A 27,037-nucleotide genomic window follows, 5' to 3' on the forward strand; every position below is an offset into this window, starting at 1 on the left:
CATGTGGATGCAGAAGGGGTAATAAAATATAGCCCTAATATGAGAGAAGATTTGTTTAGGAAAGTTCAAGTTTAAGTGCAGTGGGAGGAAATTAAAGAAAGGAGCATTTAGGATGGATTTTAGACTGAAGAACCAATCAGAATAACTGGGGGTCTCTTTATCTGATGGTGAGACACAGCAATTTTTGCAAGTTGGTCGCAGCACTAAGAGCTGATTTTATTTTTGGCGGGCATTTCCCAGCAGCCCTGCCTCTCACCACTGATTGCCAGAGGGGCATATACCATATAATTTAATAGCAAATTCCACAGAGGAAATTATATAACTTACCATATTTTTATAAATCAAAATTTAAATATTGTAAATATAATTATTATACAATATGAATTGTAACATATCATAATTTATATGTAGTGTTCTACAAAAAGTTGAGAAACTTTGAATTTAACTTCTTAAAAGATTATCTTGAAACTTTTTTTCCCTTCACTGACTGGTACCTTCACTTAGTCTATGGCACCAGCAGACTGTAACTCTGTCACACAGTCATGCCATCTAAGGCTGCAGTGATTGTCATGTTGTCTGTGTGTAGCTGTAAGCATTGGGACATTCTAAAACAGTATGTTATGTGAATAATACGCTATCTTTTTTTTAGGTTGACTTCACAGGAAATTGCGACCAATGCAGTGTGTTTCTTGGTGATTGTGGACAACTGAATTTATTTTTTCCAGTTTCCATGAAAACTGTGGCACTGCAGATTAAGTAGACCCCTAAGAAAAACTTTTTAAGAGAAATGGTAAAAGCAAGTTATTTAAAAGAAATACAAGGCTCTGGGATTTCATTATTATTGCTTTGGTTGCTACCACATGCAGAAGGCTTTTGTGGAAACTGAACTGCTATAGTCAAGCTTTTAAATCTTGCAGCAGCTCTTTCCCTCTCTTTATGGAGGAAACCTAACTTGGATAAGTGAGTCTCTCAAATAGATTGTTAGGATTTTATATTGTGCATAAAAACTTTCAGTATTGATGAGGGTCATTCTGCTGTCTGTAATATACTTTTTTTGGTAAAATGGGGCCAAAGTGTACTAAATAGATACCCAAATATTCCTTGTACTATATGTAAATTCATTACTTCTGAAGGCTGCCTCACACCTTTCTATCTTAGTAAATACCAAGGATGAAGGATTAGTTTGGGTATTGTAAACCACATGTTCCTGTTACTGTGTAAACCAATGGGGAACAATTTTTTTCTGGCAGGTGTGCCACAAGGCAAGCCCAGCACCCTCCCCCAGTGCCACTCCAATGTTCTTTCCCTCCTTACCTTATCTATCACTGTTTCATGCTCCCTCCCTGATCTTCCCTGTGCCGCAGGTTGGCCACACCTTGTGCAAATGTGTGCACAAGATCCCTAGGCTATCAGCTCTTCTGATATAAGCTGCTCTCATTTATGCCAAAAAGTCCATTCTAGATCCAAAAAAACTTGACCCCTCCCCTCCAAAATAGCACTAAAAATGGTACATTCCTCTGAAAAGTTTCATTTGCAACCAACTAGACACTTTGACTGAAAAATAAGTTGTCAGAGCAATCCCAGGAAGTTCTAATCATGAAAATTTTTGCAGTCCTAGGTTGTGATGCCAAAAAAAAATTATAATGTAGCAAATATTTGTTTTGAAACTGAAAAGAAACTGTCCCATGAAAATAATGTGGTAATGTGTAAGAAGTCATGACATTCTTCAAATAGTTTCCTCTTTTTAAAATTTTCAAAAATGAATATTACTTATTTATCTTTATTTCTATGTTCTCATGTCTGGATTTCCCTGGAATTTATTTATAGTGAGAAGTCCAAGAGTTCTTTAGTTTAAGAATCATTTAAATAGTAAATAAAATTGTTTATATTCTTTTAAGCAGGATAAAGTGCCAGCCAAGACCCATTACTGTCCTCAATATATATATGAAAATCCCATTGACAGCTAAAGAGGTTTTGTTCAGGATCAAGGGCATGGCAGGCATATCATTGGAATTGTATTGGATAATGCTAACAAGGCATGCTAGCCCCATATATGCATTGTAGTAATGAAAAACTGCTAAAGAGCAGGTCATGGTTTTGTGCTGTTACTGTTAAGTGTCTAGTCTTGATGCTAATTTTAACAGACAATTAATGTTCTGATTTAAAGGAAATCATTGTAGAACAACATCTTTTTAGGCTACAATGTGGACACGGGCTTAGCAGCTGAATACTCAGCTAAATTAAACAGTCTCTCATTAAAAAACAAGAATTCTCTGCCTGAGGAAATTACAGTCCTGGAATAGCACAATTCAGGCCACACATGGAGAATCACAGCTAATGCTGCTGTTATTGACTTGCAGATTTTACTAATAAATAAGGTTGTAACTTAATTTCAGCAAACATTTAATAGTGAACACAATACAAACTGAGGAATTAGCTCTGTTTTTTTTTTTTTATAAATTGATTTAGTGAATGGAAGTATATTAATTCACATCGGTTGGGGGTCCATCCTAAATCTGGAAAACGCAGCTATTAGCACTTCAAAGAACTGCTTGCATTTGCTTTTTGTCTTGAAGTTGGTGGGTTTTTTTGTGGGGGGTGTTGGGAAGGGCGGGTTGTTTTTGTTTCATCCATTTTTTTTTTATTTTTTTTTTTTACTTTTTGTGTGTGCATGTGGACACATCAGTTCTGTGTCTGTGAACTGTTTCTTCTGTGCTGAATGCCAGTAGTAATTAATACAATTTATTAATCTGTGTGTTCTTTGTGTAGTTATCAACAAAGTATGTGCCTTTTCTTGAGGGGAACCATAGCACAAATGTAGAGAAGCAATCTGCCTCTTTTAATATACACCAAATAATTCCCTTCCAGCCAGAAATATGTACAAGAAGAAGATCCAAGTTTGCCAATTTTGGCACAGCAGAGTGACAGGCACAAAATTGGAGGAAGGAAATGTTCATTGCATTTTTGTAGCGCTTATGTATCCACAAGGAATCATTGTCCTAACACTTCAGATTTCTGGGCTGTTTTCCCTCCATGCTGATTTGGTTCCCTCCACATATCCTTCAGCACAGCTTGCTCAGCCTCTATCCTGCCAATGCTTCCTCAGCTGTGGTTGTACATTAAACCACACAGGGATACAGAAGTTGAAGATCAAAAGTTAGTGGTGCCCTAAGCAACATTAACTTCAGCAGTGCTTTCTGTGAAATGTGAAGACAAGTATGCAACTGAAAGCAGCTGTTTTTGTTACTTTACTGGCTTAGGTATACAGAACCACATCTCCCGACCTGAATGGACCTAGCATGTGGAGTTTTCTCTGGGAGCGCACACTGCAGGGAGTCCATCTCTCCTTCTGTCCCTTTCCCCTTTAGCAGCATGCATTTATTCCTTTCTTTGGCAGAAGCAAAGGACAGGATTTGGCTAGAAGTCTGCTAAAGCCTCTGACATCACCTTATATGCAGTTAGTCCTCATCTTGCATTGTTGGGAAACAAAGTACCAAGGTCACTACTAAAGGGAATCCTTCTGAGCAATACAAAATGAAGTTGGGAGTTTTTTTCCATATGAAGTGTATGTCTGGCTGCTTCATGTGACACATAAAAGGGAAGATACTTTAATACCTGTTCAAACACAGACCGTGGTAATACCATGGAGCTCCTTCAGCCTGCCATCTATATTTGTTTGGCCTTAGCTTGGATCTCCTTTTTGCACTTCCATGCATGCACAAGCACACATCTTTCCTGTTCCCCCTTTCTGGACAGTAATTCTTTTAATGAACCATGTAATACATCATTTCCCTGAGAGCAAATGTTTCATGAAAGCATTATCAATATAATCTTGAATTCTATCTCAACCTTTTAATAACTAATGTTTACCTAATTAATTTACAAAACACTATATTTTTATTCATTTATTATTAAGCAATGTGACCATGCTTGGTATCCTACAAGACATGAAAGAAGACAAAATTCTTGACCCATAAAGCTTACAAACTAAAGAATATATTACAGTCTGCTTAGAGTTTAGCAAACAACAAACATATTTGTAAAAAGAGTAACTGTCCAAAGGACATTCTAGTGGTGTCCCAGACTTTGCAAACATGTCAACATGGCACCATCTGGGTAAGTGAGGAAAGTGGATCCTCACTTAACCCAGACCCACCCCTGAGATCTCAAGAAGAAAATCTTGGTAAACAGGGAAATCTCCACTTCACATGTGGTGACAGGAGGCATGATTGTTGGAATCATGGATCAGATCCTATCAAGCCTTTAATAGCATGTCTGTCAGTAGCCTGAGACATAGACAACTAGTGGCTTACTAGTTTGAGTGGTTAGGTATTGACTGAGCCAGGAACAGAACATAAGTCACTTGAGTTCCAAGCTAGGTGCTATATCACCTATAGCATGACAACATTTTTAAAAGGTACCTAGAGAGAGAGAAATTGGTATTATTGCTATTTATTTAGATTAAGGAAATATAGGGAATGGAAAAGGATATTGTCCTGTCAAAATCTTGTTGGACCATATCAAGTATTTTTTTTTCTCATTTTCCAACTATTGCTTATCTTTATGCTCCTTAGTTACTGATGCTCTACAATATCTGGAGCATCTGAAGTATAGGGATAGAGTTTGCTACAGATGTGTATAAGGTCTACATCATCTCTGTTACTTTAAATCCAGAGTTTCAGGGCACCTCACTTACATGAAGTTTCAAACATAGCTTCACTTCCTTCAGATGAAATCACCTTGGAGTATGGACACAAATCATAGAAAATTAGGGTAGGAAGAGACCACAGGAGGTCATCTAGTCCAGCCCCCTGCTCAAAGCAGGACCATCCACAACCATATCATCCCAACAAAGCCTTTGTGTAGCCTGTCTTGGAAAACCTTCAAGGGGTGCGGGCTGCCTCCCGATCCCATCCATGTCGCCATGTACGAGCTGGGAGCGATATGCGGACCCGTCTTTGCGCACACGGGCTGTGGCCAGCAGCCCGGGCACGCAGGGTCAGAGGAGACCGTGCGGCGGCAAGGCATGCACGGGCTAGAATTAGTCACAGAGGCGTAGTGGTTGATTCAAAGATTATTTACTTACACCCAAGATGGTCATGGTGTAGGCTGGACAGTTTCCAGGTTCAGCTCCGCTTAAATCCTCGTTGGAGGACTATGACAAACTCGGTTCTTGGGCCCCGGAGTTGTTAAGGCTCCGCGGGTTCGGCAATTTCTTTTCCATGGAGTTGTCGAAGCTCCGTGGGTTTGGTTCGGCTCTCTGGCCCTGGAGTTGTTAAAGCTCCGTGGGTTCGGATCTTGAGTATATAGGATAGGGATACGTCTAGGATTGCGCTCGGCGACGGGGAGAGGCCAGAGGCTGTTTAGACCTCTGTTGCCTTCTTAAGAAATGCGTTGGGTTCGTAAGGATCCGCAGCGCTTGGAGATCTTCACGCTCTCCCTCTCGAACTCCAATTGCTCTCTCTCCAACTTGGACGGAAACCACCCAAGCTCTTTATACGGCTAGCAAGCCAATTGCTAGCCACCACGTGTGCATAATTTAACACAAGCCAATAATGGGGCTCGAATTAAAATACAAATGGCGGGAACTCCTTTGCACCATGCATTTCTGAGATGCAAAAGAAATGCACCATGCAAAGAAAGCTACAAATTGGCGGGAAAATTCTCCGTTGCACCGGAGTTCTTCTCTGTAGCAGAGAACTCCACCATGCAAAAAAGCTGCAATTTAGCGGGAACATAATTTAGCAGTGCCGAAGCACACACAAAACAAAACTCACAACTTTGGGTTGTGACACAAGGATGGTTAATTCTCTGGGTAACCTGTCCCAGTGCTTTACTACCCTTCTACATCCATTTGAAACCTTTTCAAAAGGGGAACATTTCACAGGGACAGTGGCTATTATGCTCTAATTGTTATGTGGTTAAAAAAAAAAAAAAAAAAAAAAAGTGAGAATGAAACTTATATGCATGTTTGCACCCTTAATATCATAGTAACACCTCCTCAGGAATAAGATTAATTAATTAAATGTCTAAGGGAAGACATCACTTCTCTTAGCTGTCAAAGCTAAAAATGTATTTTTATTTCCTACCCACATGCCCAGGGCACTTCCTGCTCAAGTCTTTCACTTCTGATATCAAAGTATACAAAACAGAATGTCTGAGACTCATGTTCATCAGTGTAACTGGTGGATTTACATTGGTACTGTATTGTAATTCTATAATGTCATAAAATCTCATTTTAACATCTGAAATTCATGGATTTTTCATATGAGTTCAGAATCACTTGCAGACATTGCTTTCCCCTTTGGTTTATCCTCAGCTGCTTGATTTATCACTAAAATCATATTAATAGTGGCAGCTGCAGTTCATCAATATAAATGTTGTGATACCATTGTTTGAATGCTGACTGATCAAAACTGACCTTTTCATTTATTGCAATCTGAAGTTTAAAAAGTGGTTCTAATATTAGAGTACCTGTTTATTTAAAGTCAATTTACAGATCATATATGCCGTCCATCTCTGTATGTGCATCATTCCATCTCAGAATATGTGTCACCTAAGAAGTCTGCTTGATACCATTGATGACCATGACTTCCTGTTTTCAGAAAGTATTAATAAGTAACAGTAAGTCAACTTTAGTCACTTATACCTGATGAATTTCTTCAGTTCTATACTTTGATAATGTCTCTTGTACTACTCTATTTTGTCTAGTTACTTATTTTCTAACGGCTTGGGCATCTTAACAAAGTATTGTTTTCTTTTCAAGAAGTATAAGAGGTCTTTCTTCAAAGAGCTAGCAGAATTTTCCCAATCTCAGACTCTGGTTCTCGTGGGGGACTTCGATCACCCTGACATTTGCTGGGAGGGCAATAGAGCAGTGCACAGGCAGTCACAGAAGTTTTTGGAGAGTGCTGAGGATAACTTCCTGCTGTTGGAGTGTTCCAGTTCTGCAATTTGTCTAGGTGACTCTGAAACTCTAGCCGATACTCTAGAGGGTATGGTTGTCCCTCCAGCTTGGTGTCATTTGCAAACTTGCTGAGAGTGCACTTCATCCTATCTTCCAGTTCCTTGATGAAGATATTGAACAAAGCCAGCTCCAGGACCAACCCTTGGAGCACTCCACTTGATTTTTGGCTACCAACCAGATATTGAGTCATTGATTACTACCTTTAGAGCCTGATGATCCAGCCAGTTTTGTTTCTACCTTACAGCCCATTAATCCAACCTGTACTTCCTTAGCTTGCTTGTGAGAATATTGTGGGAGACCATTTATAAAATTACTGTCCCGACTCTCTCTGGTCCATTTAAAGCTGTGTTAAATCTTTGATTTATTTGTGCAAAAGGAAATAAGTCACTGGCATAGACTTCATTGCAACCATCCTTGAGAGAAGGAGGTGGTTTTGTGTGCGCTTTGAGCGGCCAGACAAAACCTAACAGGATTGCTCCTAAGGGAGATTCTGTATTTAGTAGATTTCCACTGAGAACATCCTGTCACTGTCTTCCAATTCTAAGGGCTTTTCCTGGGTACTTGTATCCTGCTACCTGTATCCTACTGATATCAGCTGTTCATACTCCTTGGGTTAAAAAAAAACCCACCTTCATTGGCACTTCCAATGCAGAAATAGTTTATCTTCCCTACAAGCAATATTTTTCTTCTAGCAAATGTATCTTGCAGGTATTTGGATACTTCCAAGTCTGCCAAGATCCTTCTCAGATATCTTCTTTAAGAATTTTTCTTACCTATAGTCTTATTGGTATCAACCCATTATGTTAAACAGTGTTGAACTTCTCATTTTTTATGTTATAAGTAAAAATTGTCTAAGAATTTTTTGAATGACCTGGTCAATAATTGTTATTATTGTACCATTTATACTTTATCTTTTGCAATCTTATTCTGATCTTATTCAGATCAGGATCTGTGTTTTTTGAAAAACTGTTCCAAGGAATACTTCCAAGGAGTTTCTGGTATTATATTAGGCTAGCTACATATACTTGTGATTTATACATTTACACTACTTTTAAATATGTATATTTAATTGTAGGAAAGAGGTAAATGATATAATTAGAACAGAAGTTACTGTGAATTTTGTGTAGGAAGTTCTGATTTGCTGTAAGATCTATGAAGTACTTAGATAAATATACTTACTTTTAGTAAGCAAATAGAACCTTTGCAGTTTAACTTTTAGACCTTAAACACACAGTTCTAGATCCACAAGGTGATGGTGACATGGATGTCATCACAATCAAACTGTTAATGTCTACCCTGGGAGCAGAACTCATGAGTTTGTTAGTTACCCAAGTTCCTTGTACAATGAATGGGGAAAATTAGACTCCTCAGAAGTGATTCATAACACCCAACACAATGAACGAGAAGACATTTTAATTAGCTAATCTCCTACTGCTATAGAGAGGGGGTTATGAAATCCTGACCTTCTTCTGGACTCAGATTTCTATGTGAGACTGAGATTCATGGCCTGAAACAATACTTAGACTTTGGCACCAAAGGGCCTTCGAAGAAATGTGTTGAGATGTTCAATTCAGTAAGTTGAGTGGTTCTGGGAATTCACAGTATCAGAATTCTAAGCACCTAAGGGGTTTGTTATGCAGGAATTTTAGGTTGCTCCTGGAGTTCTTAATGCTCACATTGTGCACACATTAACACCTGAAACTGGTTTTAAGCACTCATTATGCAGTTCAGATATTGCCACTCCAGGGCAGGATTATCTCTGATCCATGTTACCCAGCTCAAGTTACACTAAGGTGTAGCCACTCTAGGGTACAATTTAGTGTAAATACCCCAACTACCCTGTTCTCCTGCTGACCTGGATCAGCCCCACTGCCTGCCTCCCCATTCTCTCCCACTGATTTGTGGCTGCCTGCACTGTCTGTGTTAGGGGAGCAGGCAGAGAAGGGTTAAAATACCATTCTGGCTGCTGTCCCCACTGCTACTGTTCTCTGGGCCAGGAGAGCAGCAGCCTGGCAGCAGCTGTAGCCTGGCAGGCAGGTTAAACTTTCCCCCTCTGCTTCCTTAAGACGGACAGTGCAGGCAGCCACAAGTAAGTGGGAGGGGATGGGGATGGGGGAGCAGCCACAAGTAAGTCCTGCCCTGGGGGTGGAGGGATGCTTGGGGGAACCCCAAGAAGCATTGGGCAAACCCAAGGGGCAGGAGGGGAGCCCTGGGCACGGCAGGGAGGGGGGGACCCCAGGGAGCAGATGGGAAATCCAGAAAGGAGAGGGGGGATTCATACCTTTGAGTCTTTCCGGCCTCTGCTAGCCTGAATGTGAACGCTCCAAACTTACTAATACCAATCAAAATTTGCGCAGTTCAGTGTAAAATGTGACAAGGCCTTAAGTTTTACTTGCAAAAATGTAGCCACTTAAGTTGTTAGGATGTGATACCATGGATAAATCACTCATTCTTGGGTGTCTAAATTCCACTCAGTTGAACTTTAGGTACCTTTGTCCTTTGATATACAGTATCTGTATACATAATTGTTTTCAAATCAATTTTAAGTTTTTGTTTGGTTGGCTGTTCCCCACCCCCTAAAATCTTAACTTTAATCAGCTTCTGCTTTACAGTCAGTGGAGAGCTCAGCCCATTATCTTTGCACCATTCAACCTGTCACATTTCATTAGCTTGCCATCTACAGAGAACTCCCTCTACAACTGGTTGCTTGTTAAATCATCTACAAGAAACTCTAAGGGATTTTCTTAAACAGCCATTTTAGACAAAGTATTTGACTTATATTTCCTTTGTCACCAGTTAGCCAAGGATCAACAAGTGTTAATTTTTGCAGCTTAATGAAGATATTTTTGTTGCTTGAGAGCTTGCAAGTGATCTCTGATGATACCAGTTTTGGCAGTGGTTACCATGTTACTTTTTTATGATGAAGTATGGAATACTCCTTGGAACCTTTTTCTCTAAAGGGCAGTTATCTTCATTAAAAGCCTCTAGACCAGCAGTTCCTAATCTGTGGTATGTGTACCACCAGTGGTACGCAGACAACCTGTCAGTGGTGTATGTTAACAGATTTATTATAATTACTTTATATGACAAAAATTTGCTGCTGGTACTTAGGGTTGTATTGTTTTAAATTCATGGTGCACCATCTGTCAGTTTGGGATCTGCTGCTCTAGACATAATGGGCATTTTTATACATGCTTGGGGGATGGGGGTGTTCTTTAGAGTGGTTCTGAGAGATGCTCTAATTAAAGCACCCAGAGTGTCTCGCCTGTCGGTGTCCCCATGCTTCAAAATGGTGGTGGGGGGCACTTTATCTAAAGCTTATCAAATGAGCTTTAGTTACCCTGCCACCATTTTGAAGCATGGGGATGCTGATACATGAGATGCGTAGGCTGGCTGAAGTCTGCTGGAGTGTGCTAATTAGCATGCTCAATTAATTAAATCCGCTTCAGTGCTTTGTAATTACAGCGCATCAGAGCAGCCTCCCGGCTCGCATACAGGCACCCAATATGATGCAGCTTGTTCTTGTTTGAGAGTTTTTTGTAATACAAATTATTTCATTATTTCATGCATATGGAGCAGATTTTTATAGGATTGTTATAGACAATGAAAATTATTTTTACCAGAATATTTTTTTTCTTTTTCATTTAAGCTTTATATTTTACTGCAAGAATATCTCTTCCAAATTGTCTGTATTGGCATTATTGTCTCTTTTTTGGACAGCCAATTGGACTACATTCCTGTGTTGTGGTGGCTCCCAAAAGTTTTGTCACAGCAGATCATTGTCAATTTTTACAACTTCTTATGGACTACTACGTATCTTTAGTCTCAATCTCTTAATTGAAAAGGGGGAGGTACCTGGTGCAATTTGTGGGCTACTTATTATGGCCTTCTAGATCATAGCTTGGGAACTACTGCCATAGCAAAATTTTGAGCATCTCAAATAATATTCACCATCAGATACTAAATTTTATTAAATGACTCACAGAATTGAAGGCAGACAAGGTTCTTTGGGTAAATCTGATATCTTTTATTAGACCAACTCAAATAGTTGGAAAAAATTCTTCTTAGCAAGCTTTTGAGTTTAAATACCCTTCATTAGGCTGAGGAAGCATCTGAACCTTGTCTGCCTATGTTCTTAGATGAACATGGCTATAACCTATACCCCTGTCACAGAATTGAAATTTTTCTTCTTCCTCCATGGCAGTCATAATGGAATCATCCATCATGTTTATGGCTAGTATTTTTTCCTTAACATATCATCATCTATATGTAAAGTATAGTTTTATGGTTAAAGCACTGGACTGGGAGTCAGGAGATCCTGTAACAGGGCTGTCTTTTACCATGTCCCTGTTCAGTGTCTCACGCAATAGCGTCTCCGATCTCAAGTGAGTCCATCGGATACACTATAATGCAAATAATAATGAAAATAAGCATCTAAATATGTTAAATACTTGTCAACAGCCTCAGATGTAGAAGAATGATTGTGAAAAATGAATATGGAAAAGACTTAGGAAAGGAGAGAAATGAATGATTTTGAGGATAGTTTCTGTTTTCTCCATGGGAATTGAGAGAGTTTGAGAAGATTAAGCTGAGGCTCTAAATATAGACCTCAGTAGCACTGAGGGTTAAAAGAACTAACAGTAGATGGAGAACTTCTGCTAGCTCCTGACATTTATTATCATCAAAAGAAATCTGTGAGACTGTAAGCAGAGAATGAGGAGTGAGAAGAAATTGAAAGGGATTGTGAATTAGCAGAAAGAAGGTGCCAACTATACAGGAGTGGAGAATAGAAGCAGAACCCAAGAAATGCAAGTAGATTAAAAAGAAGAATAGGATTACTTTGGTCTACAAAGCTGAAGGAAGAATGTACAAATGTATGAAGGAAGAAGTCAGCAAAATAACACCATTTGGTCCAGAACAAGTTTTTGCGAAAGAAATCGAAGTTTTGTTATTAACATTTACCAGTAGCTTTTAGCTACAAAATTCTAGATACAAATCTGGAGTCTAATTTGAAGCTCTTTTCCGAACTTAATTTGTAAAATAAAATATTTTCCATTAATTATTTTAATCAAGTGCAGTATTTGACCAGGTCTGTTTCAAGCAATTTTAAAAATTCATATTGTATAGTATCTCCCACTATGCAACTAATATTATTCTTTCCATTAGGAATCAGATGGTGTGGGTATATATTTTTTCCTTCTTTGCAACTTTTTCTATAACTTCTCTTCTTTTTTCATTGTTCCATGTTAAAAATTCAGCATTGAATCTCAGAATTAGTAAAACTATCTTGAAGTTACTACTTAACTTACAATAGTTTGGACACAATTAATCTGAAGTTAAGTAAAAGGTAGGGCAGGGTGGCACCTAAAGCGGTAAATGGATGTCAAATTTGACGTCCTGATTTGCCTCAGGTTTCAACCCAGAACAGAACAGGAGCAGCACAGTCATTTACATACTTCCAAGTTCCATTGCCCTTGCTCCCCCAGTCAGTGGCAAGCAAGAGCATACGTCCTGGCCAGCTCATAAGGTTATCACAAGGTCATTCCCTAACAGATGCATACTGTAGTGTCCCAGTAAAGAGCAATAGCACGTTTTATCCTGAATACTTGGTGAGACTTGAAGTGAGACAGTAGACTTATTGCAGTTGGGCTGCAGGAAAAAACCCAACTCCTTTGGGTTGTGGGACAAAATGCCTTTTCCCAGGACAAATGAGATGTCTGCTTACATTCTTAGAGACTAACTGGTGCAGCGAGGCACGAGCTGTTGTAGGCAATTAACTACTTCGTCAGCTCCTATAATTTGTACGCATTGAGCAGAAAATGTAAAATAAAGGTATTACATACTACTATCTTTTTCAGTAATTTTTCCATGTGTACTTATTTTTTGATTTTGTCTGATTTTTATTTTTGTGTGGGGAAGGAGGGAGAGCAAGTTTTAACTGCAGTAGAAAAAAAGTGACATTAGTTCTAAGGTGCTCTCTACAGCAGAAAATACTTACAGAGTCCATCCCAGTAGATACTTAATGCTAGCTATGTCTTTCCAATCCCCATTAAAATCAGCAGAAGTGGAAGGTATCCAGTAACTCATGGTATCTTGTAGAGCTCGCAGTCTTATCTTTGTATTGATCTAATTTTTCATAGAATGATAATTTTCTAAATAGAAAATTTCCTACCACCTTTTCAGTAGCAATAAAGATACTCTAACTTAATATGGTTGCAACACTGCTTATACATTTGCAAAAGATTTGACACTTCATTCTTACTTATTGATATAAAATATTACCTTTCTGTTCCACCAGAATATAAACTCAGTGACCTGAATTTATAGATTTTATATAATATTCTTGTAGTTATTATACCTTCTTTATGAATCCCATTATTTATCTCAATATTTATAAAGAGTCTGTTACTTCAAAATGTTATGTTGCCTGTACACTTCCAAAAGTTTTACCATTTGGTTCTAAATTACTGATACAAAATAGCACTACCTCATTTTCCCCCAGGATTATAAACACAGTGACCTAGACAGGTAATTTTATTTTGTATATCATTATGGTAGTTACTCCATGTACTCTTTGAATCCCATTATCCATTTCAAGCATGTGTTTGTGTGTACTTAATTATATTAATATGTCTGTCTATATATCTTTAAGTTGTCTGGCTAAGAATATTTTTTGCTGAATTTTGTTATAAATGTTCCCATTTTTATTAAAGTAAATGTTTTGACAAAAAGTTGTAGTTATTGTTTTCCCCCTTGTTTTCAGTCCTAACAAATTCCCATGTTCATATTTTCAGTTTTTATTGTCAGGCTATGTAGACACTGAAGAGTGACTGCATGAATAGAGAGCAAATGTTTCTTTCTGCTTATTTTGGTTCAGTTGACATGAAATATGTCATCTTGTTGACTTCTTTTTGGCTACTGGGTGTGAAACCTACTTCCTTAAGGGAAAAAAAGAAAAATCTTGCTATTTGCTACTTCATCAGAGCAGTGATTCTCAACTAGGGTGCTGAAAATCCTTTTAAGGGGGTCATACAATATTAGCACTGTGAAAATACCTGCACAGGATTCCCAAGATGAACCCAAAGATTTCAGATTGTTTTTGATACCATGGAATCCTTTCTGGCCTGTTGTCTTTCTGAGTTCTTTACAACATAAGAGGTGGTCTGTAGTCAAAATACTACTGAATCTTAGGAACTGACATTTTCTAGGGGGTTCTTTGAGTCAAATGAGGGATGTCTTGATTTTAAAAAGGTTGAGAACCAATGATCTAGAGGTTTACTACTTCAGTTTAGTGTCATTTATTATTATTATCTTGGGGTTGGCAAAATCACTTTGGTAGTACCATCAATTAAATATAAAACATGAAATGACTTTGGGGAAGAACAAAACTAACAATTTCAGTTGCTAGTGTGTCTCTCCAGTGGTTCCTGGCGGGTCAAGTGGGGGGGGGCAGGGTGGGGGCGGGTCCCCCTTTCTCCCCTTCTCCCCCTTTTTCTTCTTCTCTTCCTCCCCTCCTTCCTCTTCATCCCCACTGCATGGCCTGGCTGATGGATACAGGCAGGACACAGGGCTAGGGAGCAGAGCCTTTGGAGCTCGGGCACATGAGTGTGGGCCAAGGCTAGCCCACCCACCCTACAAACAGGTGTTAGTGGGGGAAGCTGCAAAGCATTCTGGGATGCCAGGATACTGCAATTTAACTTGAGTCAGTAGGGGATCTGGCACAGAAGTTCAATAGACTGATCTAACCCAAACTGATCAATTGGTTACTACCTCCATCCGAGTCTATTTTAAACTGGGTCCCACCATTTTGAAATGAGTCTGTGTATACTGAACTTCTGTTTTGTTACAGGTTTAGACTGGTTTCCAGTCACTTATACCAGTTTGTGTGACTTCTGTACCTAACTTTAGAGCCCTAGTTAGGTTGATCTAAGTGCCAAACTGTACAGCTCTCCGAAGGTTAGATTGGTCAAAAAATATAAGCATTCCATTTTAGTGCAAAACTGTAAGCCAACTTATTCCAAATAAAATTATCTCCTAAAGCTTAATTTTATTCTGCCAATTTCTTTGGTTTGACTTGGAATATATGTTTTTTTCCATATAATTCTAGCATCAGCACATTAAGGCTGGGCTGAGGGACTTGTCTGTCTACTGTTTGATTTGGTATACTGTGTCACTATAGTTGTTTTCTTAGAAAAACACTGGGGATTTGGCAGCTCCATTTCAATTGATACTCCAGGGCAGATGACTAAAAGCACATTAAAGACATGTGATACTATATACTGTATAATGTAGATAGATAGTACTCTTTTTATTCAAATTAATCAACTAGCAATTATAATTTAATGATTAAATCTCTCTTGAATCACTCTGTACCAATTAGACATCTGTTATATAAAGTGATGTTAACTTTGTTTAAACAAGACAAACGCTATATTGCACTAAATGCAATGACAGCTGTATAGCCTTTATTATAGCCGTTGATACTATAAATTGCAACTCCAGTGCTTGGGCAAAAATAATGACTGCTGCGGCCCCCCCGCTTGCCGTGCTGGGCAACAGTAGCAAATCTTCCCCTCCCCGCCACCAAACCAGGAACAACTGAACTGGGTCTTGGACAGACAGAATGATAGAATCCTAGAAAACAGAGCTGGAAGGCACCTTGTCCATCATCCCCCTGACTCAAGGCATGGCCAATTTATACTGAAACTGTTTCTGACAGGTGTTTATCAGGGAGTACAAGTATATGTCAAGACCATAGCTGTGTCCTTGTTAGTAGATAAACTGTAGGAGTGTGCCACCTCCTTTATTGTGGACTGTAAATTACTCTCTCTGTCTCTAGCACAACAGGAGAACTATTGAAGGCATGCACACCTACTACTTGGTGCACTTAAAGCTATTTCTACTGACACCTCAATGTAGCTTGAGTTTTAAAAAGAATCATGAAGACAGGGCAAGTATTAACTGGGTTGCCTGTAACACACCTGTATTACCATTTCACCATGGATTTTGAACTATTGTGGAAAAATGTTCCATAGTTGGCAGTTTTTGTACAGTAAATGTTAAACTATCTGACAAGGCTATTAAGAGATGTTTTTTCACACACGAAAAATATAGATTTTCTTAATGCTAAATTAGTATCGATATAACAGCTTCAGTTACCTTCCAGAGTTATTTACCTCTTCATACATACTTATGAACCCATTTGCAAATGCAGATATGTCAGATTAAGTTGCTCAGTCAAGCATTCAGAGGTGAGAGTAACCCAATGCATTTCTGGTTCCACTCAGCATGCTTAAAACTACTAAATGTGCTGAATTTTGCCTCCAATAAATCCACAATTTTACCTTGGATACAACCCCCCCCCCCCCCCAAATAAACAACAGTTCCTTTTTAGATATGTCAACATTATTTTATACTTGACTTTTCTTAGAGCAATTGAATTTTGAGAGCATGCCAGCTATTAGTCTCACTTCAAATAAATGGATCTTGGCAGGTACATAAATACTGTGGGTAATTTATTGCATGAGAAAACAAGTGCCTGGAAGTTCTTACCATATCTTTTAATGCAGAGCTCAAAGGTTTATAGGGTTTTTTTTTCAATATATTACAAATGTAAATTTAAAAGCTTATAGAGCAGCAGAAATCTTCTTATGGGGGAAATTATTCATGGAATTAATAGCATTTTTGGATTAAAAGAGTGTATTCCTAAAATGGCTGTGGTTGGCAATACAGAGCTTCTCCTAAGTAACTTTGAGCTCTCCAAAAGTAGGAAGATAAACTTCTATCATCAGATGTGCTAGTTTATATCTTCAAAAAATTACTTAAGAATTCTAATCTATAACAAGTTTTACTTAATGAAGGATCTTTAGTATTATGTTAATTTTCCATGAGTATAATTCATTCCAGATTGGATTGGTCATGGTTCTGAATATCCTCCCTCTGTCATCAATGTATAGAATCATAGAAAGTTAGGTTTGGAATGGACCTTAAGAGGTCATCTAGTCCAACCCCCTGTTCAAAGCAGGACCATCCTCAACTAGATCATCCCAGCCAAAGCTTTGTCTAGCTGGGTTTTGAAAAGCTCCAAGGTTGGAGCTTCCACCACCTCTCTGGATAACCTGTTCCAGTGTTTTACCTACTCTCCTAGTGAGAAAATTCTTCCTAATATCTAACCTAAACATCCCTTGCTGCAACTTAAGACTGCTCCTTGTTCTGCCATCTGCCACCACTGAGAACAGTCTAGCTCCATCCTCTTTTGACCCCCCTTCAGGCAGTTCATAGATTTCATAGACACTAGGGCTGGAAGGGACCCCAAAGATCATTGAGTCCAGCCCCCTGCCCCAGGGGCAGGAAATCAGCTTGTGTCACAGGATCCTAGCAAGATAAATGTCCAATTGACTCTTAAAGGAGTCCAGAGTAGGTGCTTGCACCACCTCTGGTGGCAGTCTGTTCTAGGCCTTGGGAACTCGGACAGTAAAGAAGTTCTTCCTTATGTCCAGCCTGAAACGGTCTTGGAGGAGTTTGTGACTGTTTGACCTTGTCATTCCATGGGGCACTCTGGTGAACAGGCATTCCCCGAAATCCTGATGTACACCCCTTATATACTTGTAGGCAGCCACCAGGTCCCCCTGAGCCTGTGCTTTTTTTCTTTGAGCTGAAGGCTACTATTAAGTCCCCTCTCAATCTCCTCTTCTGTAGACTAAATAACCCCAGTTCCCTCAGTCTTTCCTCATAAGTTATGTGCCCTAACCCCTCACCATTTTTGTTGTCCTCTGTTGGACTCTCTCCAACTTGTCCACATCCTTTCTGTACCAATTAGGGATGTGTGAAACAGGCTGTATTTGATTTGGTTTCAGATTTGGCCCGAATCTGGGACAGTGATTCGATTTGTTGATTTAGATCACTGTGCCGATTTTTCGATTTGGCTGAATCCGAATCTGAAAATTCGATGCCGATTCAGAGAATCGGTGATTTGGCCATAGACACAGCTTTAAATGTTTTTTTCTACATACCTCGGGGTACCAGGTGCAGCTCTTGAATGCTGCAATGCTGCGACAGATGGAGTGTCCCACAGGAGCATGGGGCTCCCCCCACATGCTCAGCAGCGAACTCAGAAGTGGACCAGAAGTACTTCCAGTTCACTTCTGAGTCCGCCACTGAGCATGCAGGGGACCCCCCCTACGCCCTCCCGGTTTGGCAGTTGGCTGCAGGAAGACCCCAGGTGCCCCCCCCAGACCCAGGAGGCATGAATCTCTGAGCCAGGAGGCAAAGGGGGAGATCCCCTGCGTGTTCCCTGGCAGACCCGGAAGTGGACCGGAAGTGCTTCTGGTCCACTTCTGGGTCCACTGCCAAGCGCACTGGGGAACCCCCACACTCCCATGGGGCGCTGCATCTGTCCCAGCACCTCAGCATTGATGAGCTGCCTGGTACCTTGAGGTATGTAGAAAAAAACATTTAAAGCTGTGTCTATGTCTGAATCATTGAATCTTTCCGAATCTCTCTGAATAAATTAAATTTGGAGAGATTAAAGGGTCTCCTGATTCAATTCAGAGATTCGGCCACTGAATCGGGCCAAATCTCCGCTGAATCAAATCGGTGACCGAAGCTTCTCACAACTCTACTATCAATGCAGCCCAGTATGACATTAGCCTTGGTAACAAAGGCACTCTCCTGGCTCATATTCAGCATATTGTCCACTGTAACCTCCAGCTCCTTTTTTGCAGAGCTGTTGCCCAGCCAGTACTGGTGCATGGGCTTGTTCCATTCTAAGTGCAGGACGTTGCATGTGTCCTTGTTGAACTTCATCTCCAAAATTTATTAATACAAGAGGGATTTAGCAGCTCAGGTCAAATTCTGTACCTTGGGCATGCTTGTAGGTGATTCCAGGCTTTCAAAAAATGGGTCAGGGAGCAGCAACTGGCACTGTAGATTGGCTGCAGCCCCCTGCTCTCAGCTTCCCTACCTCACTGGGACAGGAAGACCATACCACAGGAATTTTTTTACACCCCTGAATTATGTAAGAATTTTTCCCCTCCTTGCTCTTAGCACCCTACCCCTTTCCCCCTCTTTACTGATGCCTCTGGACTCAGGAAGGGGAGTCCCATTCCAGTTGAGGCTATGGGGAACAGCTGCTTTGGGGACCTGGGCTTGGCCAGAGACCAATGGTGATGGTGAGCAGGTTCCACTTTTCTGTGCAGAGAACACCCAGGAAACAAGGTAGGGATGGGAGTCCCACTTCCTATGCAGCCTGGCTGGAGTAGGGCAAGAGTGATTCTGAAGTCATCCCCACCCCTCCACCCCCAATACCAGGCAGAGGTGGCAGCAGCATGTGGAGGATGGGAGAGACTGGGGGAAGACTCTTACCTGCTTCAGGGACTTTAAGTGCCTAGTTGCTGCTCTTGCACTGAAAGCAGGGGTTCAACTATGCCACTGTACCTCCTCTGGATCCACCCCTTAGCGTACTTATATTTCAGGTATTATGCTGTAGCAATCTTCCCATCTTCTTCATCTCTTGTTTAAAAAACATTATCAAAATGTTTGGCCTAAAATCTTATCAGACTTAAACTGCTACATGCTCAGCTTTTGTAAACCCACATAGCTTTATTAAAGTAATTGGAATTGTGTTGATTTACCCAAGCTGACATTCAGGCCCAGCATATTCTTTCTATTGAGTGGTGCTAGGGAGGGTTATAGAGAGAGGACTCATAGCAAGAACTGCAAGATAAATTCTAGCTCTCAGATCTGCTGCTAAGTAAATCCTGTGCCTCTTGCACCTAAGCAGTACCACTTCTTTTGAAGTTGTTGGCAAAGCAATGGCTCAACTCTCATCCTGTATGTACCTGTCCTCTTTGGGGCCTTTATTGCTGCTAGATGCTAACACAGGGGTGGGCAAAATATGGCCCATAGGCCAGATGGGCGCACAAGGCCATTTTATCTGGCCTGTGGGGCCCCTAAAAAAAATTTAGAAAATTAAAATTTATCTCTCCTTGGCTCTTGTCAAAGATGACAGGAACCAAGGGCAGTAGGACCCAGGGGAAGCCCTAGAGGGCTCGTTCAACAGCAGGGCCTGCCTGGCCCCACTCTCCCAGCTGGAAGCCCCAGAAGAGGCTTCTGGCCTGGGACCATGTGGCTGCCCTGGTGCAGGAAGCTCATGTAAGGGGGGGTGGGGAAGGGCAGGGGACAAGCTGGTGCAGATTGCAGGGAAAAGTGGTCCCTTCCCTGCCTTGTGCCTGGCCCTCCCTGCTGCAGCCACTCGCAGCCCTCACGGGGCTGTCCTGAGCTGTCAGCCTGAGCCCTGCATGGCTCCAGGCTTTCCCGTCGGGGCTGCGCCACGGCAGCAGCTGCAGCCCCCTACACTTGCCACACTGGGCAGCGTTTGCTGCTGTTGCCCAGTGCGCGAACAGGCAACTGCAGCAAACACAGCCTGGCGTGGCAAGCGAGGGGCTGCAGCTCCTGCTGCCACGACACAGCCCCGACGGGAGAGCCCAGAGCTGCGTGGGGCCCAGGCTGGCAGTGGGGGTGGGTTACAAGCTGGTGCTGAGCGTGGGGGGGGGAGAAAATGTCCCCTCCCCCACCCCATGGCCGGTGCCCCACACTGCAGCCACTTGCAGCCTGTGTGGGGCTGCCTGTGCCTGCTCTGAGAGCTTCAGGCATGGGGCGGGGGGGGGGGCAGGGAGTGTGGGCCACGGGGTAGGCGAGAGGCCTCTTTTCCCTCGTGCTCAACACCAGCCCCTTCCCTGCCAGGGAGCAGGGGTTCAGGGCTGCATGCTGCCCCCTGCCTGTACCATGGGGCTGGGGGGACACTGGGAGTGAGTGGGTGCAGGAGCAGGGCCTGCACTTGTGTCCCAGGGCCAGTGCCAGCAGGGCCCGGAGCAGGATGGCAGGAGTACAGGGTCCTGGCTGGCAGGGGCTCTTTGGAGCCGGGCCAGCTCCCCCTTCTCTCTGCTGGTGCAGCCCAGCCCAGCCCAGCTCCACAGACCCCTGCCAGCCTGTGCCCTGCTCTAGGACCCACCGGTATTGGTCCCAAGATGGTGACCAGGGGGCGGGGCTCCTGTCAAGGGTCAGGGCTACCCATGCAGTCCTCGACAGTTTGCCACGACTTGGTAAGCGGCCCTCTGCCCAAAATAATTGCCCACCCCTGTGCTAACATGTAACAGTGGATTTTTTTCAGTATCACAGTGATTGGTCTTTACATGCAAATGCAAGGGCATAGATAGGCAGCTCCTTGAGTCCTGAATCCTATCTAATACACCTGTGAAAGCCCAGGTACAACTTGGCACTTAAGAGTAAGACACCTGCCTGATTTGAAGCTCTTACAGGTTTTTTTATGCTTTAGCTAGAGCAGGGGTTTTCAACCTTTTTGAATCGGCGTACCCCTGGCAGCTGCGGGGGTGGTGTGTGGCCAAACGCGGGAGGACGTGGAGCGGCGGCAGGCGCCACATGCAAGCTTCCCCCGTGTCTGGTGTTTGGCACCTGCATAGCATGGGATGGTGTATGGCAGTGCTCAGTCCCCACCTGCCCACACATAGCTCCTAGGGCCTTCTCAAGTACCCATGGGGGTATGTATACCCCCAGTTAACAACCCCTGAGTTAGAGCATACACTAATACTTTGGTTTGACAAATATTTTAAAAATAGCTTACAAAAAGTGACCATTATAAAGTCTCAGACTGGAACAACATCTTGCATGTATTTACAAAATCAAGTTCTCAGATTTACAACATATACCTTACAACATGTATACAACTCCTAGTGTGCCTTTCTTTGAGAAATTCAGTCAAATTCACCCTAGCTTGACAGACTATTGAGAAAGGTACCATTCCCTTTTAGCTACATGACGGGAACTAATTTGGGATACTCAATATTATGCTGTCTTTACCTAGTACAAATATGAATATGATGTATTTTTGTTCAGAAGTTCTCCTTTCCCTATCCAGAACCCTCAGCAGTATATCAGTACCAAGAAGGAAGGAAGCAAAAAAGCTGTCACAAATGGTAGGTATATATTCCAGGATGCCTCCCCCACCATTTTGGCTTTATTGTGTGTTCTGAAATTATGAATCACCTTCAGCAGCCCCCATGGTTTGTTTGTTTTTTCTCTCTCTCTCTCTTTCAGCTCCTCAGCCTGAATGAAGAAGGTAGAAAAATATAAGAAGAAAGAAGATGCAGCAGTAATAAGAATTAAAGAAGTAAAAAAGGCCTGTTCTATTGTGGATCCTTGTAATTTCTTGATTTACGACATGTTCCTTGAAACTCACCATTCTGCAACGTAATTCTTCCCTTCAGAAGAACAGAAAGGGCCTCCTAAAGGCCAATTTGGATACATTCCCTTGAACTGACAGACAAGAAGTAGCTTCATTTTCTTCTGCTACTTGAGATCCTGAATGGTAGAAACACCCAGCTTAAAATACTGCAGTTCTCTGAGACCTTCAGGGGTGAAGCTTTTTAGCAAATTTTGCATTTCAGGCAGGTACCTGCAGTAATTGCTACCTCTCTACTAATAATCCAGCCACAAGAATGAGAAGTGAAAAGCAGGACATGTTCTGCAGCTGGCATCAAAGGATACAAAAAACATTCTGACCAATATCATTTAACAAAGATCATTCAGCATTGTGTTGCATAAATTAATCATGTATTATAATTCATTTTGGAAGGTCTTTAAATTGGCACCTTTGGGCTGCTGACAGATGTGGGGGGAAAAAACAGCCCTTACGGGAAGAGGAACTGCATTAGTTTGACCCAGCTTCCCAGCATCTCTATAGATTGCGTGCTTCAGTGGGGCTTCTTGGCACTTTCATCTAAGAGCTGATTTCAGATAAAAGTGCCAAGAAGCCCCGCTGAAGCACGCAATCTATACAGATGCTGGGCAATCTGGGTCAAACTAATGCAGTTCCTCTTCTGGGCATGCGCTGTGCTCAGTGTGGGGGCATGCTGAACTGAAAATAAAGCTCCATTTTGGGTTTTTTGTTTCTTTTTTCCCATGTCTGTCAGTGGCCTTAGTAGCTAGGTGTCAGTGAGTTCTGTGACCCATTATGCCATCTATCCTGTAGATTGAGAGACTTGGGAACTCACCTGTATATGTTTTTCAGATCTCTGAAACACCAGTTTCCAGCATTCTGATTCTGTCTCAGTGAATTCAGGGTTATTTTGTATGGGTGCTAATAGGTCATACAGCTAAACTAGAAGGAAAAATGTCTTAGTATCAGTTAAAGTAGCTATTTTGTGTGTGTTAACCTCAGTCAGGAGGATTGGAGGAGTAAGGTTTGTTTTTTTTCTCTTTTGGTTTTGAATTTAACCCCCTAATTAACTCAGAAGTACATGTTAACAAATCTACTGTGTCTATTTTTTCCTAACCTAGGTTTGGTGCAGGCAAGTTGATTCCATTCACAGAATGCTACATTTGTACATGAAACAACAACAAGTGTTTTGGTTCAATTATTTTTTTTAGATAGAACATGCTGTTGGTTTTTTTCACTGAATGAATACATTCATTGTATTCATTATACAATACATGAATACATGTATTGTATAATATATACAATACATTATATTGTATATATTATTTTAATATTTGATTATTATTATGTTTATCCATCCCAAGGCTACTGCTTGAAAAGACATTTCAAATAGACCTCAAAAAGGATGGGCACATAACTAAGCAAAACCTATCATTTTGTTTCTGTTGTTTCTGTGCATACTGTGTTCTAATGATAAGAGTACTGTTCTGAAATTTCATAAACTCTGGTCTCAGTGCTTCTTGGTAACTGGGGTAATGAATCAAGATTAAGGACAACAGATGCAACCAACTGAAACTTATACTTTATCTTATCTTCTGGCAGACCTTGGTTTTGCAGTGGTATAAAGAATCTAAAATGAAATCCTGGCCCTAATGAAGTCAGTGGAAATTTTACCATTGGCTTCTTGAAACCAGGATTTCAGTATCAATTTCATTATTGAGAGACACATCTTAGTGAACAGAGCATGAGTTAGAGACCCAGGTGACAGGTGCTGCTTTGTGACTGGGTGAGTAATTAAAGCTCTCTGAGCTTCAATTTCCCATTTTGTACAGGGTAGATAATGCCACTTACCTTCCTTAATGCATTTTGATTTCTGTGAGTAAAAGAATCTGTGAATAGTAATAGTTCTTACACAAAGTATAAATGACTTTTTTTTTTTTTTTTAGTTTGTGGATTAAAAGTAGTTGTTGGTTTCTTTTAAGTCCCTTACCCAGTTGGCCAAATGGTACAGGTGAAAAATTGTACCACCATGCTGCTGAAAGAGTTATTTTGTTGGTCAGTAAACATACTCTCAGAGCAACTGGAAGACACAGTCAGTGAAACCCAATGCCCCCAATGATTTTACTTCCTTTCATTAACTTCATCACATTAAAATTCACTAGGGCATAAACTTGACATTACAAAAATGATCCAAAATTCTGTGTATTTGTGTGAAATAATGTTGGAGTGATACATGCCTGTTTTTCAACTTCTAGACCTTGTCAACTTCACCTGTGTTACATAGAACTTTATACTTGATGTAGAATTAAGGGCAGCAGTGTTTTTTTACTTATCATCCATCTTCCCCTTCCCAAAAACATTTTGCAGTTCATTTTTCTAGTTCTTGAAATTTAAGTATAATTATTTCTAGGCATATAAAGGCCATAGTTAAATTCATAAAATATTCTTTTTGGAGTATGACTATATATGAACATAATGTTTCAGTTGAATTATAAAAAGCTATTTATGTGTACCATCCAGAATATATTAATATATAGGAAAGTGTACATGTGTGGAAATCTCTGAAAGTATATGTATTTATGCCCATAAGAAGAAAATGACAGTGTGTTCAATTCATGCTAAAATGTCTGATTAAATGCATGGAAGCATGGAAATTCAAAATTGAGTTATACCAGACTTGACATTGGCCTTAAAGCATTGTAGTATCCTTGAACTTCACTTTGCAAAAATGTGAGGGTTAGGAAGAGCTAGACCCGGGAATGGCCTAAATTAAAAACAAATCGTTTTCAGTTAATTTTCAGTGCTACTTGTAATCCTTGTGTCATGACAGAAAAAATTCCTGGCCCCTCATAATAGCATCTTATTTAGAATGTATATTTTCCTCTTGGCAACAGCAAGCAGCTGGGCTGCTGAGAAACAAGAGTGGCTCCATAACAGAAGGAGCATATGATAAAACTGTCCCCCTCTCTCAAAAGAACAGTAATAAGGTGATGGAAAAGACAATATATGAAATGAGGCCTGTCCCTAAAATACTTTGACGTACATGCAGCAGGTAGGGTGATGAAGGGCAAGAGAAAAAGAACAGACCCCATGATAAAAGAGAATGAAGTTTTAGAGAAGCTCCCTAGAAGAGCACAGTAGCAGCAGCCAGTTTCATTGTAAATGGAAGTTGTTTGTCCTCCCAGTTTTGCTTTAAGACTGCCTTTAAAATTTTCTCTGTCAACACCTAGGCTAGGGACAGAAGTTGCACACAAACTGGTATAAGTGATTGGAAACCAATTTAAACCTGTAACAGAAAAGAAGTTCAATACACATAAATCAGTTTCAAAATGGCTAGGCCCAATTTAAGATAAACCCAGATGGATGTAGTATCAGACTTAACTGATTTAGGTTAAACTGGTCTATGGAACTTCTGTCCCAGATACCCTCCCAAGTCAAGCTATGTCCCAGTCCCCTGGTATTCAAGGATGCATAGGAACCCCCTCTAATCTCCCTTGCAGGGCTAGCCTTGGCAGTGCTGCCTACTTTGGCTGAGCTGGGGCCAGCCCTGCCCCACAACTGTCACAGAGCTGAGGCAGAAATGCCTTAGGTTCCCAGCCTGGTCTTGCCTGTTCTTTCAGCTGACCTGACCTGTTGTCTCAGGACATCTGCTGCTTGCCCCGAGCCTGGATCTGAGCTGTCATGGAGGGACTACTGAGGCTCATCCGGCCCCCTGACTACTACTCCATGTTCCTTATCCATGTGGGACATGATACTGCCAGGGGAGACTTTGAGCATATCAAGAGTGACTACAGAGCTCTGGGTGCAAGCGTGATGGGGTTTGGGGCTCAGGTTGTGTTCTCGTTGATCCTTCCAGTCAAGGGAAAGGGTCTGGGCAGGAGCAGGTGCATCCTGCAGATGAACACCTGGCTGCACAGGTGGTTTCACCAGCAGGGCTTTGGCTTGGCTTCTTCAATCATGAAATTTTCTTCTAAGAAGAAGGATTGCTGGGAAGAGATGGGATCCACAGGGAAGAGCATCTTCGAAGACAGGCTTGCTAACCTAGTGAGGCAGGCTTTAAATTAGGTTTGCCAGGGGATGGAGACCAAGGCCCAAGGTAAGTGGGGAAATGGTAGACCTGGAGGAAGAGCAAGCAGGAGGGGGCAACAAGGGAGGTGCTCATACTTTCTGAGAAAGCAGGGCAATAGACTAGTGACCTTAGGTGCTATATACACATGCACAGAGCCTGGGAAACAAGCAGGAAGAATCGGAAGTCCTTGCACAATCATGAAACTGATATGATTGGCATAGCAGAGACTTGGTGGGATAGCTTGCATGACTGGAGCACTGTCATGGATGGGTAGAAACTGTTCAGGAAGGGCAGGGAGGAGAGAAGAGGAGGAGTTGCACTTTATGTAAAAGAGCCATATGATTGCTTAGAGCTGGAGTATGAAGCTGGAGATAGACTCAACAGGTCTGGGTTAGGGTCAGAGGGAGGAGCATCAAGGGTGATGTCATGGTGGAGGTCTTCTATAGACCACCATACCAGGAGGAAATGGTGGATGAGGCTTTCTTCAAACAGCTAGCAAAGTTTCCCGATCATAGGCCCTGGTTCTCATGGGGGACTTCAATCACCCTGACATCTGCTGGGAGGGCAGTACAGCAGTGCGCAGGCAATCCAGGAAGTTTTTGTAGAGTGTTGGGGACAACTTCCTGGTGCAAGTAATGGAGCAACCAACTAGAGGCCATGCTCTTCTTGACCTGCTGCTCACAATCAGGGAAGAATTGGTAGGGGATGTAGTAGTGGATGACAACATAGGCAGCTGTGACCATGAGATGATAGAGTTCAGGATCCT

The 27,037-nt window shown here is 41.4% G+C and overlaps 1 long non-coding RNA gene across 1 annotated transcript; it reads left to right on the forward strand.

Moving 5' to 3' along the window:
• The first annotated feature begins 6,502 nt into the window (after nt 1-6,502).
• LOC112550834 lies at nt 6,503-22,708 on the forward strand. Its single transcript, XR_003094866.1, has 3 exons — nt 6,503-6,624; nt 21,903-21,960; nt 22,082-22,708. It is a non-coding gene; the product is annotated as an uncharacterized LOC112550834 (long non-coding RNA).
• Nucleotides 22,709-27,037: the final 4,329 nt, after the last annotated feature.

Source organism: Alligator sinensis, unplaced genomic scaffold (assembly GCF_000455745.1).
Source record: "Alligator sinensis unplaced genomic scaffold, ASM45574v1 scaffold528_1, whole genome shotgun sequence".
Classification (NCBI taxonomy): domain Eukaryota; kingdom Metazoa; phylum Chordata; order Crocodylia; family Alligatoridae; genus Alligator; species Alligator sinensis.